The sequence below is a fragment of the Echiichthys vipera genome (assembly GCF_963691815.1).
Source record: "Echiichthys vipera genome assembly, chromosome: 10".
In the NCBI taxonomy this organism is placed as follows: Eukaryota; Metazoa; Chordata; class Actinopteri; order Perciformes; family Trachinidae; genus Echiichthys; species Echiichthys vipera.
Genome location: NC_139835.1, coordinates 10,159,523 through 10,176,096, shown reverse-complemented (window position 1 = coordinate 10,176,096; position 16,574 = coordinate 10,159,523). Strand labels below are relative to the sequence as shown.

General features: G+C 39.1%; 1 pseudogene across 1 annotated transcript; it reads left to right on the top strand.

Moving 5' to 3' along the window:
• Window positions 1-304: 304 nt before the first annotated feature.
• Window positions 305-14,070, top strand: LOC310953218 (alpha-1,6-mannosylglycoprotein 6-beta-N-acetylglucosaminyltransferase A-like; annotated as a pseudogene). Its single transcript has 12 exons — window positions 305-368; window positions 1,550-1,771; window positions 6,311-6,483; window positions 8,563-8,731; window positions 8,890-9,019; window positions 10,275-10,408; window positions 10,557-10,688; window positions 11,104-11,247; window positions 13,019-13,165; window positions 13,414-13,527; window positions 13,662-13,705; window positions 13,869-14,070. The product of its transcript is annotated as an alpha-1,6-mannosylglycoprotein 6-beta-N-acetylglucosaminyltransferase A-like (transcript).
• The last annotated feature ends 2,504 nt before the right edge of the window (window positions 14,071-16,574 follow it).

Here is a 16,574-nt window from a genome sequence, read left to right as displayed (position 1 = left end):
GCCATTATGTCACAGTAGCGATGGTTCGAAAAGAACATTGAGATTAGAGCTATTCATGAGAAGGGATATGGGTTGTTAAATTAAAGGTCCGATTAGTGGGTAAATTGCTGTGAAATAATTTTTGTGGGAAATCATTTTCTCTGACATGTCATAACTATCTTTTGCATACTTAAGCATTGTTTTAAAGTGATTTCTTGTTTACAGACATTACAACATCTGCTCATCTCTTTTTTAGTTCTCCCAGACTTTCCTGCTCATCTATGTATGTCTCTCCTTTTTTCATTTCCCCATTTCTGTCCTAGAAATGATGAAGACTATTGTCAAGTTTGTGAATGATCTCCTGGACATCGTGGGTTCCTCTGATGAGTGTGAGCAAAAACACACTACTGCCACAGCTCTAGTAGTAGTAGCAGTATATCTAATTAAATAGCAATTTCTTGGTTATGTCCGCTGACTGGACACATCAAACTCTCTCTCTCTCTCTCTCTCTCTCTCTCTCTCTCTCTCTCTCTCTCTCTCTCTCTCTCTCTATCTCTCTCTGTCTCTCTCTCTCTCTCAGTCCCTACCCTGCCTCTCTTGAAGGGCTACAAAGAAGAATTACAGTCACTCCAGATTGAAATGCCGACAGAAGAAGAGAAAGGACAAATGAGGGATGAGATCATTAAGGACCTATGTTCAGATAAAGTCCGACTGCAGCGACAAGTGACTCACAGAGGAACTCCTCAAGCTACAGGCAGAGAAGGAAGAGAATAAAGTCCAGCAAGTCAAATCTGGTAAAAAGGACTTGATCAAACTAAGTATAGTCCCAGAGTGGACAGTTTTCACATTGAGAAACTCTACTGTGACAATACACTAGATGCAGTCTAAAGCAAGTATAGTTATATCAGTGTGTAAGTGATGAATTCAGATGGGTTTATATGAAAAAAGCATTACTGACTAAAAATGATATGGCTGATGTTGTTCTCTTTTTCATTGTCAAGAAATCCAATGATGGGTCCAGACGGCTGTTCCTTTAACACAAAACATACAAACATGCTTAAGTAACATAATAAATGTAGTAGGTTTGCTTCAATTAACGATGTAAACCACACATTTGAAGTAGCATCCATTTCACAATGTGCGCCTATCACTAGAAAATATCTTTACCTTCGAATCTTGATTTAGAAAGCAATTTTGCTGTATGGGAATGTATTTTTCAAGAGTTGCTACTGCGTATCTTTACAAGTGTGTCATAAAATATATAATTTTATTTTTCAAAAACAGCTAAGTAGTTTCTAAAAACAGCTACAAAGACAATATTTATTGACAGGATAAGTAATTTCTCGTCTTTTTATGTTTCTTTTCTGCATCAAAAATAATTTTTTAGTAAAATAGTACTATATCTTATCAAAATAGCAATTTCCTGGTAATATTTCCTACCTGATTATTTTACTACAATGTAAACTATGGTTAATTCCTTCAACAGTTCTTTTCAGATATAAGTTTCTGGAAAACATGTTTAAAGCAGAAATAATTATTTAAAATTAACGCAACAAACTCTCTCTCTCAGACACTCCTCCGCACCCCTTGAAGGACTACAAGCACGAATTCCAGTCACTCCAGATTAAAATGGAGGTAGAAGAGGAGAAAGGACAACTGAGGGATGAGATGATTAAGGACCTACATTCAGATAAACTCCAACTGCAGCAACAATTGACTCACTTGGATGAATTCCTTTTACTACAGGCAGAGAAGAAAGAGAAGAAAGAAGAAGTCCAACAAGTCAAATATGGTAAAATGACTCTCAGTCAAATTGAAGAGAAAATGTAACTGTATGCCCCACTGATGGTATTGTTTTTCTCATTGTCAAGAAATTCACTGACAGGTTCAAAATATGTTGTGATTTCCCTAGCATGCCCTCCTGAAGACATTAAAGATAAAACAGCAGGACACTGTAGTTTTTAGCAAAAGTTACCCAAAATGAATACATTATGCTGTTATTAGGGACTATTTTCACTCATGGATTTAAACGTATTATTATTATACTATTACATTTATTTGGGTTTTTTGTGAGTTTACCGCAGTTAGACAGCTTAAATAGGATTACGTGACAGTCCCCTGCAGCCCATGTTCATTGTCACAATGGAAGAAGATGACATGGTGTGGCTTACTGGTGACAATACTAGTTGGCAGTCAAACACTGTACAGATTTCATTTCTAATACATCGAAAATACAGGCTGTTTGCTCTGCAGGGTAGAGTTTCAGAGCTTTTGAGTAAGAATTCCAGTTATTCATGTCCCTTCAGGGAATTTTGCACAGTGGTCAAAAGCACGCACGCACAGAGGATACTTTAGATTCAGAGAATCTAAAGTATCCTCTGTGCGTGCGTGCATGCCTGCCTGCGTGCGTGCCTGACTGCGTGCGTGCCTGCCTGCGTGCGTGCGTGCGTGCCTGTGTGCGTGCGTGCCTGCGTGCGTGCGTGTGTGTATTTGTGTGTGCGTGTGCGTGTGTGTGTGTGTGTGTGTGTGTGTGTGGGTGTGTGTTATCATGGAAAAACGTAGTCCTGGAGATGCCTAGCAGGAACTACCACAGAGAAGGTTTTTAGTATTTTGCAAGGTGTTTATAATCTCCCTGTCTGCGGCCAGATTTTGTCCCTGAGATAGCCCTGCAATCGTGCAAGATACAGTCATGCAATGTTTCAGGTGTGTATTTGAGATCAATATGACCTTGTTGTTTTAAAGGGTTAGGTTCGATTCACAAAACTCTAAGGTAGGCCTTTTCAGGGGGGAACTAACTTACTACAGGGCTGTGTGGGGGCAGCTGTTACACGTTGCTTGCCAAAATGTCAGACAAATTATTTTTCAGTTGGATGAAATTGGAAAAAACGAAGAGAGAGAAGCCTGGGCTTTATTTCTACTGAATCCCATCTCAGAACGAAAAACACTTGAGGAGGGGTATTTGCTATTATAACTGTTGCCGCCAGTGACGAGCAGTGAGGGTTGGGGTTGGGGAGGCACTGACTCACAAGTCAGATTTACAAACATACAGTAGGATGCCAATAGCATAGCATGAGAGAATGACTGACTGAAAGTCCAGCTTTGAAAAATGTCTTAGAAATCAAATCCTTAATTTTCAGGGCGAGAAATTACTTAGCTTGTCGCTAAGCTCTACAGCGTCGCACAGCACACTTCTTGTGTTTACTTTTTGCACACAGGTTAGAGTTCACTGTAACCTGGCTGGATGCAGGCTATCAGGCTGCTCACTATCGCCGCCTAACTTGAGGCAGAGGTACTGCCTGCCTCAAGGAAAGCATTTTCCCTGTGGATTTATGTCTTATCAATAAAATGTAAATATTACACATATACGTAAAATACATATACTTTTATTACATAAAAGTGTCCTCAACCATCATATTGGAAACATACACAGAAATGGGAACAAGCACGCGCCCTCTGCACGCGCTTAATCCAGTTTGTGAGTGATTGCGCAATCTGGAGGGAGGCACGGCTGTCCGTGCCTCACCTCTCGTCTCCGAAGAGACTCTGTTTATTTAAGCAGGAAATACAGAATTTTCTGCCATTTTTACTATAAAAACGTTCAAAATACATTAAGAACCACACCAAAATCATAGTCCAGAGGATAAATATTAATACTTGTGTTATTTTATTATTTCGTTTCTTTTTCCTTTCATGATGACAGGGGAGGCACAGCCTCACCTGCCTCCCCTGACTGCACTTCACTGGTTGCCGCCCCTGGCTAGAGGCACATCACTCATCAAATAGATTTACTGACTGATTGACAAGCTAACTACACTGACACTAAAACTGACCACCCATGCAACTGACTCTGGTCAAGCTAGCTGTCTCTCACATCTCCATGGTAAAACCAGCTCCTTACATTTAAATCATTTTCCAGATAGCCTTACAAGACTTACCTTGTCCTGCCTGTGTCTGTCTCTATCTTAAGTGGTGTCTTTAGCCACAGAGATGCTAGTGGTGTTTAGCTAACCACAGTTAGCAATGTTAGGTAGCTACTTAGCCTTCGCTATGCCAATGAATAATCTCTTGTCCTTCATCTCCCAAACAACAGCATTACTGCACCATAAAGATCAAGTACAGATATTTGTAACATTAGACTTTTATATTAGCAGTAGTGTATTAATTGTTGAAATACAGCTGTGTGTGTGTGTGTGTGTCATGTATTTAGTACTTGCAGCTTCTATATCTTTGTTCTTCCTTCTTTTTAGAGATGATCCAGGCCCTTCTGGGTTTTAAAAAATAACAAAATTGTCCAGTAGCTCTGTGTGGTTCTCAGTGTGGTCAAACCTCCAGGTCTCTGAGCAAGTGATGTGACTGAAAAATAAAAATCATCCAATGAGAGCTACAAGTAAATAAAACTGCTCCTGCAAGCAGTTGGTGAAAACTTGAAGATGGTTTTCCTCAACATGATTTGAATTTAGATCAAGACTTCTAACAAACAAATGCAATTTGGTATCACTAATTGGATAAATGAATAAATGAATACTTTTGAATGAATAGAGCATCTCAGAACAAGCAAACTCACTGCTGTTTGTGAGTTTCTTACAGTTGATATTCAAATCAAAGAGGATAAAAATTGCCCACTACCACCCATGGATGGATAGCCAGAATGTAAGGGGAAATTGAAGGTAACAAATGTCTCTGCCATTGTAATAGCAACCAATCATTGAAACATCAAGATTCCTATGAATATATTACCACTTAGTATTTTCTCCAATCATATTGTCAGTGTTCCTTAAAACAAATCAGTTCCTGTAGGTATTTTTGATGCGATGCAAAAAGGTCAAATTATGGAATTACAGCAGAAATCTTTCTCATGGATAGCGGTAAAATCTATATATACAACCAGATCTGATTTACCAGTGTTCCTATCTGTTGATAACGGAAGAAAAAATCCTGAAACTGCACATCTGGATTCTAGTTCTATTTTCCACTGTCCCTTGAGCTCAACTTCGACATTAGTTGCCTACGTAAACTAATGGTTATGGTGTCACTAAAATGCCAATACTGTACATTTGCTAAAAACTGAATGGTGATCAGGATAGGTAGTGGAAAATGGCATGATTGACATAAATGAGAGTAGTGACATTGGTATGTTCTGTGGTCCTGTTCAGCTCATTTGGAAAGAGCAAATATTTAATGTATCAGTGCTGAAAAGGTAAGATTGTCATTTTAAGCCAAAATAGGGGTCAAGGTTGAACAAATTGCACTAGAAGCAAACTCAACTGATTTTGTATCCTCAATATGTCCGGAGTAAGGGGGAAAAATCCCAATAGGGGTAAGTTTAAAAAAAGACCCAAATACACCCATGTTATTATTTTTCTCATGCGAATAGGAGAAAAAATAACCTTTAGATATCACCATGAATATTATTGAGTTGGTTACTTACATCAAGACAAACAAAAATTGTTTAAATTGTTTGTTCACAAATGGGGCATCATACCCATGATCATTAATAAATGGAGACAGGAAGAAATAGTTTAAATCAGCCTTTATTAATTATTATTGCAGTGGTGGGGTTTAGGGCAGGGTCCGTGGGATGAGTCTAAGGGAAGAACAGGAGACAAGGATAAGGAGAATGCTGAAGACAAAAAAATAGCTAAAATAGAGTCTATGTTTATTGTGCAATTTTGTATCTTGTGCAGGATACATTTATAGTTCTCAGTCATCTACAGCAGCCAAATCCATTCAGCAATGACCCAAGTCCCTGTTTAATGCTCATGGCTAGACTAAATGGGTTAATTCAGAACATAACATTAAGTCTTTTATTGTTGAATGTCAACAAGATTCGACAAGACATTTTTACTTGGCTATACTCAACTTTTACATCCGTTGTGGTATTTATGAAAATTAGGACATATGTAATTAGATTATGCCCCATTTGCACATGTTTACAAACAATTAAAAAAACACTTGTAATACATTTTTTGTATGTCTTTATGTAAATAATCAACTCAGTAATTTTCCTGATGATATCTAAAGTTGTTTTTTTTCTCCTATTCGTTTGAGAAAAAATAATGACTAGGCGAATGCAGAGGGTATATCTGGATCTTTTTCGAAACTTTCGGGGCTTTCAGGATTTTTCGGGGCTTTTTTTCCCTTACTCAGGACATATTGAGGATACAAAATCAGTTGAGTTTGCTTCTGTTGCAATTTGTTCAACCTTTTAGCTTGATGTTGTCAACTAAGAAGTCATTGTGTTGAGAAGAGATACAGATGTCTAACATATAGGTTCTACAAAGCGGTAAATAATGAAGAATAAGCCTTCTGTTTTCTTCATTTTTCCACGTAGGATCTGACAACGCAGTGACATGGGAAAGTCTAACAGGTCTGTATCCATCTGTGAAGAAGCATGTCCATTTCCTTTGGATTCATCAAAGAATTCGCAGTATGGAAGAGATTTGGGTGGACGCAGGACACTCTCTTTCAGCCAAATACAACCCTAAAGAGAGGAAAGCTAAACAGGTAATGTAGGCTATAGCACCCCATTGTTGTGGTTTACTAACCCCTGCTCCCCTTTCTTACTGTTGCTATGCTTTCTGTTCTGGCATGGGCTTTACAGTCATAATGGGGGGGTAGGATTTCAACTTGAAATAAGCAGTAATTTAAAAAAAGAAAAGACCTCAGAGTGGCTTTTGATGATATTGCTTACTATGAAATTCCCTGATTTAACTACATTATACATACTGAGACCAAAGCTAGGATTTGATTTAGCTTTCTTTAATGTGACATTCACAGTTTCATAATGATGCACATGGAATGGACACGTTTTCCTTTCTTGTTAGAGGATGTTTTCAGAGGTGGCTGCCTCCCTCCCCAGCCAGTTCCACCATTGTCAGATGATTGAATGGGCATATCAGTTGCTCACTCCTATTATAGATATGCAGCGGTATGGCCCTACTATACTTCCTAGTTACCTTAGCAAGCCTTAGTAAAATAAAGATGTTACACAAAATAGAAAGCATAATTAGATACATGAATTATCATTATCATCTATTGTAGTGGTCGCTCTCAACTGCTTCATGTTGATGTAGTATGACGGCAGGGACTGTTAAAAGACCAGAAATTCGGCATTAGGATAAAGGTTGATAGATTACACACATGCAGGACTTTTACCCAGGCGGTGTCCTATGTGAAACCAAAAGTCACCAGTGATTTTTATTCTAACTTTCTTAGATGACATTCTTCCGTATTTTAATCCAAACCACAATCTTTTCCTAAACCTAACCACATTGTTTTGTTGGCCCAACTTAACCAAGTACTGCTTTATTTGTTTTGACCTCACAATGGGACTCCCAGACCATTAAAAAGGGACACCGAAGAGTCCTAACGTTTATCGTAACCATGTTGACAGATGATAACAACCTTCTGAACCTACTGGTAGGGGGTAGCAGGCCCCTTTTCACCCTTATTTGTGAGGCTGATTAACACTGATTATGTCCATTGAATGAAGTTATAACATCCAAAGCAGGTGCTGCCTTTCCTCTTTAATTAAGGTTCTCATTCCATTGAAACTAAAAGTAGTCTCACTTTGCCAGATATATCTCAACGGGCTTATCATTCTGGTATAGGTATTTATTTAAACTAATCACAATCCTCTTGTGCAGCGCTAATTCAATGGTGCCCTTTGTAAAATATAGTGCTGCAGGAATGAGTCCTGAAGCCCGGAAGTGAGTTTGCATTTTTGCATATCGTCTCAATGTGATTTTTTTATGGGATTTTTGTTAGATGCCCTAGATTAGGTCTTCTGGCCAACACAGGCTTAATTCAAATGTTTATTTGCTATGAGATGAATAATGTAACTAAATTTCCAACTTGGGAATTTTTTAAACTTCTTATTAAAAAAGGAAGATGATAACAAGTAGCCAAATGAGACTACAAACGTCAACACTGCGTACAAGCGAAATCGGACAAAAGCTCAAGGTAGGTGTAGTTCAGGTGATTGCATTTACGCATTGAAAATGATAAAAGTGGTGTTCATTTGTGAAGATTATATTTGTGAACAAAATGTATAAGTATCATAAACTTATTTACGTTTGCCGTTTGTGCCCAGAGCGACGATAACTTCTGGGTTGGCCTAAAAAAGATGTCATTCCTACAGCATTCTATACAGTAGATAGCAGGAACAGGGGCCTAACATCTGGTGTGTGAGAGTCTGCCGGATGTCAGGCTTTATCCCAGTGCTCTACATCTTGTGAAAATCAGATAGACATTCATTGCAGAATACTTAATGTTTTCTATATAAGAAATTATACATGAGAAGAAGTCACTCTATCCTTAGTTACCCAAAAGGCCTTTGATATTACACAATGGCCATATTACTTGGATTTCTTAAAATGCTTTGCTTTTGGATCCAAGTTTTACAGGTGGGTAAAAAGTAACAAATATTGTGGACCCAATGCTTTCTGTAGCCTTTGTTTTCCTCAGAACTTTATTAGCAGCGAAACCATTATATTGGTTCAATTCTGGGGGAAAAAAGTATGACACAAAAGAACAATATAATTTCTTGCTGCATCTTGTCCATGAACTTCTTTTCCTCCCCAGATTCTGGTGCATCCCGGAGCTCTGACAGATGAATCGGGTACTAAGATAGCAGCAACTGCCTTTGAGGGGGGCCCCTTGGTGAACTAGTCCAGTGGAGTGATCTCATATCCACACTTTACATCCTTAGTCACCATCTTCACTTTACTGCCTCAAAACCTGACCTAAAGCAGTGAGTCTGCACACAAAAAATCCTTTTGTTGCAGGTTTGTTTCAGTCAGGGCTACTGGTGTCTTTACCCATTTATTCAACAATTCCCCGTTAATGGAACAAAAGCTCTATTTTTGTATATCCATTCTTGTGTTCATCTCTCTGTTTCTATATTTCTAGGGATAAAGGTACTAAATAAAGGTAACTGCCCACCTCGTCATCCAAAAATGGAGCCAAACCTGATATACACGGACATTATTAGCTTTAGACAGATTCATACAATACCAACGGCATCTCAGATCAATTACAGGTGAGCATAAGAATCCTGATATTATTTTAATGTATTTTATGAGAGTGAGAGTCTGTGCATATACAGTATGTGTGTAATGTGTTAATGTCATTTCAACATTAAAATGCTGAAATATACAGAATCAGTGAAAGAGTTTGATAACTCAGAAAGTAAGGACTTAATGCCATTAATCATTATTCAAGCAATTGTACAAGGCCCCATTTGATTAAGCTTACAACACTGTATGACACAGTTTTTAAAACCAGAATGTAGTGATTAACATAATTATTGTGCCTTAATTTGGTTATTTATTATAAGCTTGAAAATACAGAGAGCTGGTGTACAAATGTTGTAAATGGCCCATGAGCATGTTGGAACAGAATGATGAGATATGTCAAAAGAATGCAATGCAAAAATGTGATGGTAATTCTATGTACTTATGTACTCATGTACTTATGTACATATGTACTTATTTACTTACCACAGAGTGGGTTGGAGATGGGCATGAAATAACAGAAGATGTAAAAGTTAGTGATGAGATATCTGGCACAAAAAAGTGAGGATGTTTGCAGGTAAAGCCAAAACATCACTTATATTAACTCTGCCATGTTAGAACTACGCAACCAGAGTCTGTGCACCTGTCATCGAGCGGTATTGAAGTTCGGCCCACACACCTGCCTGGCCAATCACGAGTCAATCGCAGCTGTCAATCATGACTTTTCACCACATTTTTATAGCAAAAAAAATAAAAATGAACAAACATCAGTGTGATACCAAGTACCTTTGGCCTCCTCTCATCCGCTAACATGGAAGGAGCCGGATTAATGACCGCTACTGCAACAAACCACCAGGGGGTGATCAAATGTTTAAGGGAACTGTCAACCCTCCATATTTATATTCGGTCCATGGAATATGTCAATGCTTGCATTCAAATATCAATTAGGTGACTGTGAAGTGTCACTAAAATAGAATCTGAGGTCTTATGTATGTACAAGTACATTAATGTCAATTGAATGACGTGTGACTGGGTAACAGCATGTTGTTTCACCCCCTTAAGCTAACTTTAAAAAAAGAGAAAAAAGAAAAGAAAAAGAAGTTTTAGAGTTTCCCAGAGCCCTGACCTCAGCCCCACTTTCAGGATGAACTGGATGCATCAGTCGGAGGGTTTAATGTTCAGGTGTTCCCGGTGTCTAAATAATTTTGGCTGTGCAGATTGCCATCAAAATATATGTATTATTGTGTTTGTGAGTTTAACTGTGTAAATGTGTCTGTTGAGGTGTATAATTCGCGTGTTGGACACTTTTGGCACTGAGCCCGACTTCAATCATGTAGCTTGGGCCAAAAAGCACAACCTTAATAGTCCATTTGGACATCTGGACCTGATCCCAATGCAGTTCTACACCATGTTCCGTATGTTTTTGCCTCATATTCGTCATCTTCTTCCAACAGCTATTTGTATAATTTACATACAATATGTTGCTTGATCTGAGTAGAACATTGATGACTACCTTTGTTTGGTACCTATTTTAATGAATATGTATCGTCTTACTGTGAGCAGCTCACACAACAGACAACCCATTCCTGGGCTTTGTGGAGCAGCACCAGAAAAGCCCTGAAGAAATTGAGCAGTTAGTCTACCAGAAGAAAAAAACAGGCACTTTTGTACGGCAAGAGTGCCACATTTTGGCAGGTAACAATGGACAGACATAGCCTGGAAAAACGTTCTATGGAAACATCACTATTTGTCTGAGAAAATATTAAGGAAGTATTATTCAGTTCTAGTTAGCGGTGGCTTTGGAGAAATTGAAATAAAAAAAGATCATGTTCAGAGGAGAAAGTTGTAATTTTACCAATTATTATAGTTATAAATGTTTTGAAATTATAAATGTTAGGTTTCAGAGTTTTGATTGATATTATATGCCTTGGAAATATTTTGTCACCTCGTTTTACCTTTTGGCTGTTTGTGGATATATATCTGTGGGTGTTTTCAATCAGAGATCCCCATAAAATACACACTTGTCCGTGGACAGGTGTAATTTGTGCTGCATCCATTGATTTTCCCATTGATTGAGTCGACCTTTGCTCCCTCTCCTGTTAAACTGCAGGGTAAAGAGGCGTAGCTGGATGTTGTCTACAAGTACTTAGAGATCCATGGTACAGTTGATGGAAGTGTTAAGATTCCACCCTATGTGAAAAACCATGGCATTATCAAAGGCACTGAGGTTCAGACCCTGTTAAGACAGAGCAAGGTGAGTGTGTCTGTCGTTAAAAGTCAGAGACAGTGTGAAAAACAATGTGAATTTTGAACATTAAAGCATGTAAACATTTTATATTAGAAAACAAAAATTACAAGTATGAATCTAAAAAATTAGTATAACATAATATAATAATAATATTTTTTTTCTGTTCTGATATTTTTATTTTCTTATGACCTTATTATAGCCACAATATCTGCTATTAAAATGTGCTATACATTTCTATCTTTGAGAATATTGAAGAAGATTGTACAGTTTTTGGATTTGACACATCTGGATGATAAGAAACCTCTGAATGTTCATAGTGTGTAGTTCATTATGACAAGAACAGATATTGAAACACGTCTACGTTGCATTTCTATATTGACAACATATCACTGTATGTTGTTTCATTTATATGAATTGCCTCTTTTACGTGTTTGTGTTTTTCATGTAACTTTGTACAGTATGTAAATCTAGATCTTTTTTTCCCTGAGGACCACAGGAGGAGTACATTTCAGATCATCAAACACATTTTAAAGCCCCTGAACACCTATACAGGTGTTTTCAGTTATTCTGGCTGATTAGACCTCAGCTTGGGTTGAAGGTGAACAGGGCTTTGATGAGAATTTGATGGGAATTAATGAGGTCATAAATGTCCGTCTACCACTAAGAATGATATAGGTGTACTTTGACCCGCCTTAACAGGTTAAACAAAGCTAACAGGAGACTCGGAAAGATGTCAATCACAGTAGACATACCCACACAGTCCTGAGAAGGGGTCTAATCAACTAGTTAACTGAAAATAGCTGTGCGGGTGTTCAGGGGCTTTAATATCAGACAAAGATAACCTGTGTAAATACAAAATGCCGTTTTTAAATAATGATTTCAACAAGCTATCCAAACCATGTGACAAAGTGAAAAAGTAATCATTGTAGGTTTAGGGGGCAAATACGTCTTCACATAGGGCCAGGTTGATAGCTTTTTTCCCTCAATAAAGGAAATCATCACCTAAAAAATGCATGTTGTATTTACTCAGGTTTCTTTGTCTGATATTAAATTTTGTTTGAGGAAAGTAAGTGTGACAAAAAAAGCAAGAACAGAAGAAATCTGTAAGGGGGCGAATACTTTTTCACAGCACTATAACTGTTGCACCGATAACAAATCCTGGGGATCCAAGTACTGTCAACATGAATCACAGATAAAGATCATACAGTGTGAAACTATAACCATCAACTGAGGTCTCCAAAACCCGATATAGGAGGAAGAGGACTTCTGAAATTTTTTTAAGCAACTCCCTTAAAATTAGGAAGAATCATAAAGTATGATGGTGATTTAAAAAAAAAAGTGTGAACAACATCACATATTTTATACGCTTCAAACACTATGTAAGCAACATCACACATTTTTTTTTTTTCTTACGGCATCATTTTCCTGTTGTTTGGACATTCTGAGATCTGGACTTGAATAGAAAATGATTAAACCCACATTTTTTCTGTGTGTGTGTGTGTGTGTGTGTGTGTGAGTGTGTGTGTGTGTGTGTGCGTGTGTGTGTGTGTGTGTGTTTGTGCGTGCATGGTGCGTGCAAAAACCATGAGTTTGTAAAGACAACCCTTCCTGGGCATGCTGTAAGAACACTGAGGAGCTGAGTTCGTGGTGTTGGCTGGCACCATGTGGGGGCAGTATAGCAGTGCATGTACTTACCACATACCTCTTCATGTATTGTTTATAAAGGCTATGACATTCTAAACTATTTTTATTTAGTTTTATCTGTGGTCTATTTTAGGTTTTTGTCGGATTGTCTTTCCCATATGAAGGCCCTGCCCCATTGGAGGCCATAGCAAATGGCTGTGCTTTCCTGAACACCAGGTTACACCCTCCAAAAAGTAGCCTGAACACAGAGTTCTTCAAGGGAAAGCCCACCACCAGAGAGGTCAGGGTTCGTATTCAAAAGTGAGGCACTTACCATGATCTGATAAAACAAAACATGTTTACATGTGTAGGACCTCACACTGCACAGAAATATTTTTCAACCTCAATCAAATAAACAAGAAATGAAATTATGAGTATCTGCTGTCTTTACCAAATTAATAAAAATGATGCATGTTTTAACAAATATTGGATACAAATTGATAAATAGCAGGTATACTGTATTGATCAATTTCATTGTTGGTGTTGCAGGTGACGTCCCAGCATCCTTATGCAGAGGCCATAGGAGAGCCCTACGTATGGATGGTAGATATGAACAACTCCACAGATGTGGAGAGAGCTCTCACTGCTGTCCTCAATCAGACTGTACGTACCTTCTTAACATGGTGTCAAATCTATCAATTCCCATGAGGGCACAGCGGAGTGGAAGCTTGATGAATACAGAACTGCATTTTTTCTATAATAGATTTATAATCGTCGTTTTTGCGTACACATTTCAGATTGAGCCCTTCCTTCCCTATGAGTTTTCCTTTGATTATGATAAGTATGTTATTTTGACTGGCGGACAACAAAATGTACATGTCATGCACACTTCAATCAAGGCGTATAGTTGAAATCATCCATCACCATTTCAATGACATGCTTTGTGACCATATGATTTGATACACAGCTGTTGACGATTTCCTCTCCTTTTTGTTTTTTTCCAGCTCCAATATAGATTGTTTAACATCAGAGCTTTATGACAGTCACTTGGTGTTTCCAGCCTTCAAAAGCGCCAGTAAACACTGTCTGTTCCAGTCTGACCCCCTGCTCTTCAGCTGTGTGAGATCCGACGAGTCCTTGATACGCATCTGTCCCTGTAGAGACTACATTAAGGACCAGATAGCCTTATGCAAAGAATGTATCTAACTGCCGGGTAGAAAACAAAAATCCATGTACAAAAAGGTCCATACAAAGTCAATAAAAAGTACTTATGTTGGTTTTAGCTGAATATCCTGTCTCATTAACCTGACTCTCACCAGATGAACTTCGTTCCGCCTAGCTCCACTCATCCATCTGGGATCGCTCCATAGGAGAGGTGTTTTATAAGGCTTCACCAAGTTGGTAGCTCGGTTTTCTTTGTCTGTTCTCAATTGTGTTGTCTTGTAGGGCGACTGCTTGTGCGCTGCTCCAGGTTCCTCCATATGTGCTGTGGTGTATTTCTGGCTGGGTAATGCTGCATTCCTAAGCACTGGGACATGGGACTTATTCTACATGTTTACGAGTGCCGACTTCAAAGCGTTCCAGACAATTGAAGTCGAACGTAGAAAACATGCCCATCAAATACCTTATTTTACATATTGCCCAGCAGTTGGTTATATTGGTTAACATTAGAGCGGTATTCAGCTAATACATCTTCATCAACTGATCTGGAGCCGTGTATGTAAAAGCAAATACACACACAAGTATATACTGTATATACGGTAGATATGGTAAGAGATTATAACTCATATTTTCATGCCAGAATATTCAAAACAAGTTGTGTTAAAATGCAGTATCTACTATAACACTTCGCGCAGAGAAGTAACGTTAATAGCTTTTTCTTTGAAGTTTTATCTCTCACAAATTGTGTCTCCACGGGCGCCGTCTTTGTTTTCCGACTTATGAGGTCGGAGTTGGTTGAGCTCCCTCGAGTTCGTGAGTTGGAGGTTCTACTTCGCCAGGCATTCCAGTGCACTTTTCCGAGTTGGAGGTCCAAAAGTTCTGACCTCCCGAAAGTTCCGCCCTCCCACGGCACTGGAACGCAGCATATGTGTTCTCTCTTTTGGCGATGTAGTAGATGCTGTCTGACGGCTAACGCCAGTGTGGTCTGAGGTGACAATGTTATGGGAAAAGTCCGTCAATAAAGATTAGATACCACATAACGCACACAAACACAGGCTGCTAGAGAGACAAACCCAGAGTTAAGGGCAATTTGCATTTGCATTGTCATACATGTATCACAGGATAAGGGAAGTATCTCACAAGATACACAGAGCTGAACATCCTCTGCATCACAAGGGGAAACGGAGTGTGTTTTGTCCTGTGTTTTAAAACCCCAAACATGTCAATTGTTATTTCCACAACGCTGACTGCGGCCGGAGTCCTCTCTCCCTCCCTCCTCCTGTGCAAGTGGGTTTGTGTGTGTCCGTCCAGTTGGTCGTAAACAGATGTGTGTATTAGCATAGCGAGCAACTGCAGCATCTGCCAATGTTTAGTAGCCACGCTGCTTTGCCACGCTGCTTTGCCACGCTGCTTTGCCACGCTGCTTTGCCACGCTGCTTTGCCACTCTGCTTTGCTACGCTGCTTTGCCACGTTGCTTTGCCACGCTGCTTTGCCACTCTGCTTTGCCACGCTGCTTTGCCACGCTGCTTTGCCACGCTGCTTTGCCACGCTGCTTTGCCACGCTGCTTTGCCACGCTGCTTTGCCACGCTGCTTTGCCACGCTGCTTTGCCTTGCTGCTGCTGCTGGAGGCTCCACGTGATTTGCTCAACCAGAGTGTGTTTTAACCGGGGCCTACCCAGGTTTGACTTGTTTATGGAGCCAGCCTCAAGTGGAAATTTGGGGAACTGCAGTTTTTGGCATGTGTACGTTGGCTTCATTATTCAGGTTTCTGAAACTCTTATAACAGCACAAACATAAAGTGTCATGAGATCGCATGTTGCCTGGATAGGGCAATGCCACTGTTTCTTAGCAAAAGGCCAGTTGGACTACAAACAGTTTAAGATATACGGTATCTACATTCAGAAAAACAGCTTGTAACACCTGCCACAGTGACCATCAACATTTGCATTTGGCAGTTGGCTGCAAAAATAGCTTTGCATTTACAAGCTCACTGCTGACAAGGAGAGTAAAGTACAGTGTCAACTGCATTTCTATTCCACTTCTCTGATGCAGAATTAGTCCAACAATATTTTGTAGTCCTCATTTAGTCCACGTAGCATTTGGGCACTCCTTCACTCATCTTCGGCACTTCATTCGTCAGTCAACAGGGGAAAGCGTGCCGGTCTGACGATGATAAAGGTCCAGAGTGTTTCACAGTCTCCTGTGAACCTGAAAAATGGTACACTAATTAAAAGGATGGATTCCGATTTCACCATCTTGAGATGAGCTTAATGTACATTGTGTTGCCAGAGCAGCGAGACTGCAGGCCTGAGATGATGGTGATGATGATGATGCAAAAGTGTGAAATACAACCAGGGCAGGTGAGAGAACATATTGAATTGAGAAATGTTTATTGTTATCATAACAAAATGTATTAGTCATTAGTAGTCTTTTCAAAATAGTCCTCTGCTAAAAACATGCAATGTTTGCTGCACTGAATATGCACATTTATCCGAACTGTATTCTGTGTGAAGCTCTGCCCAGATTTATGGCATCAATGATACAAAC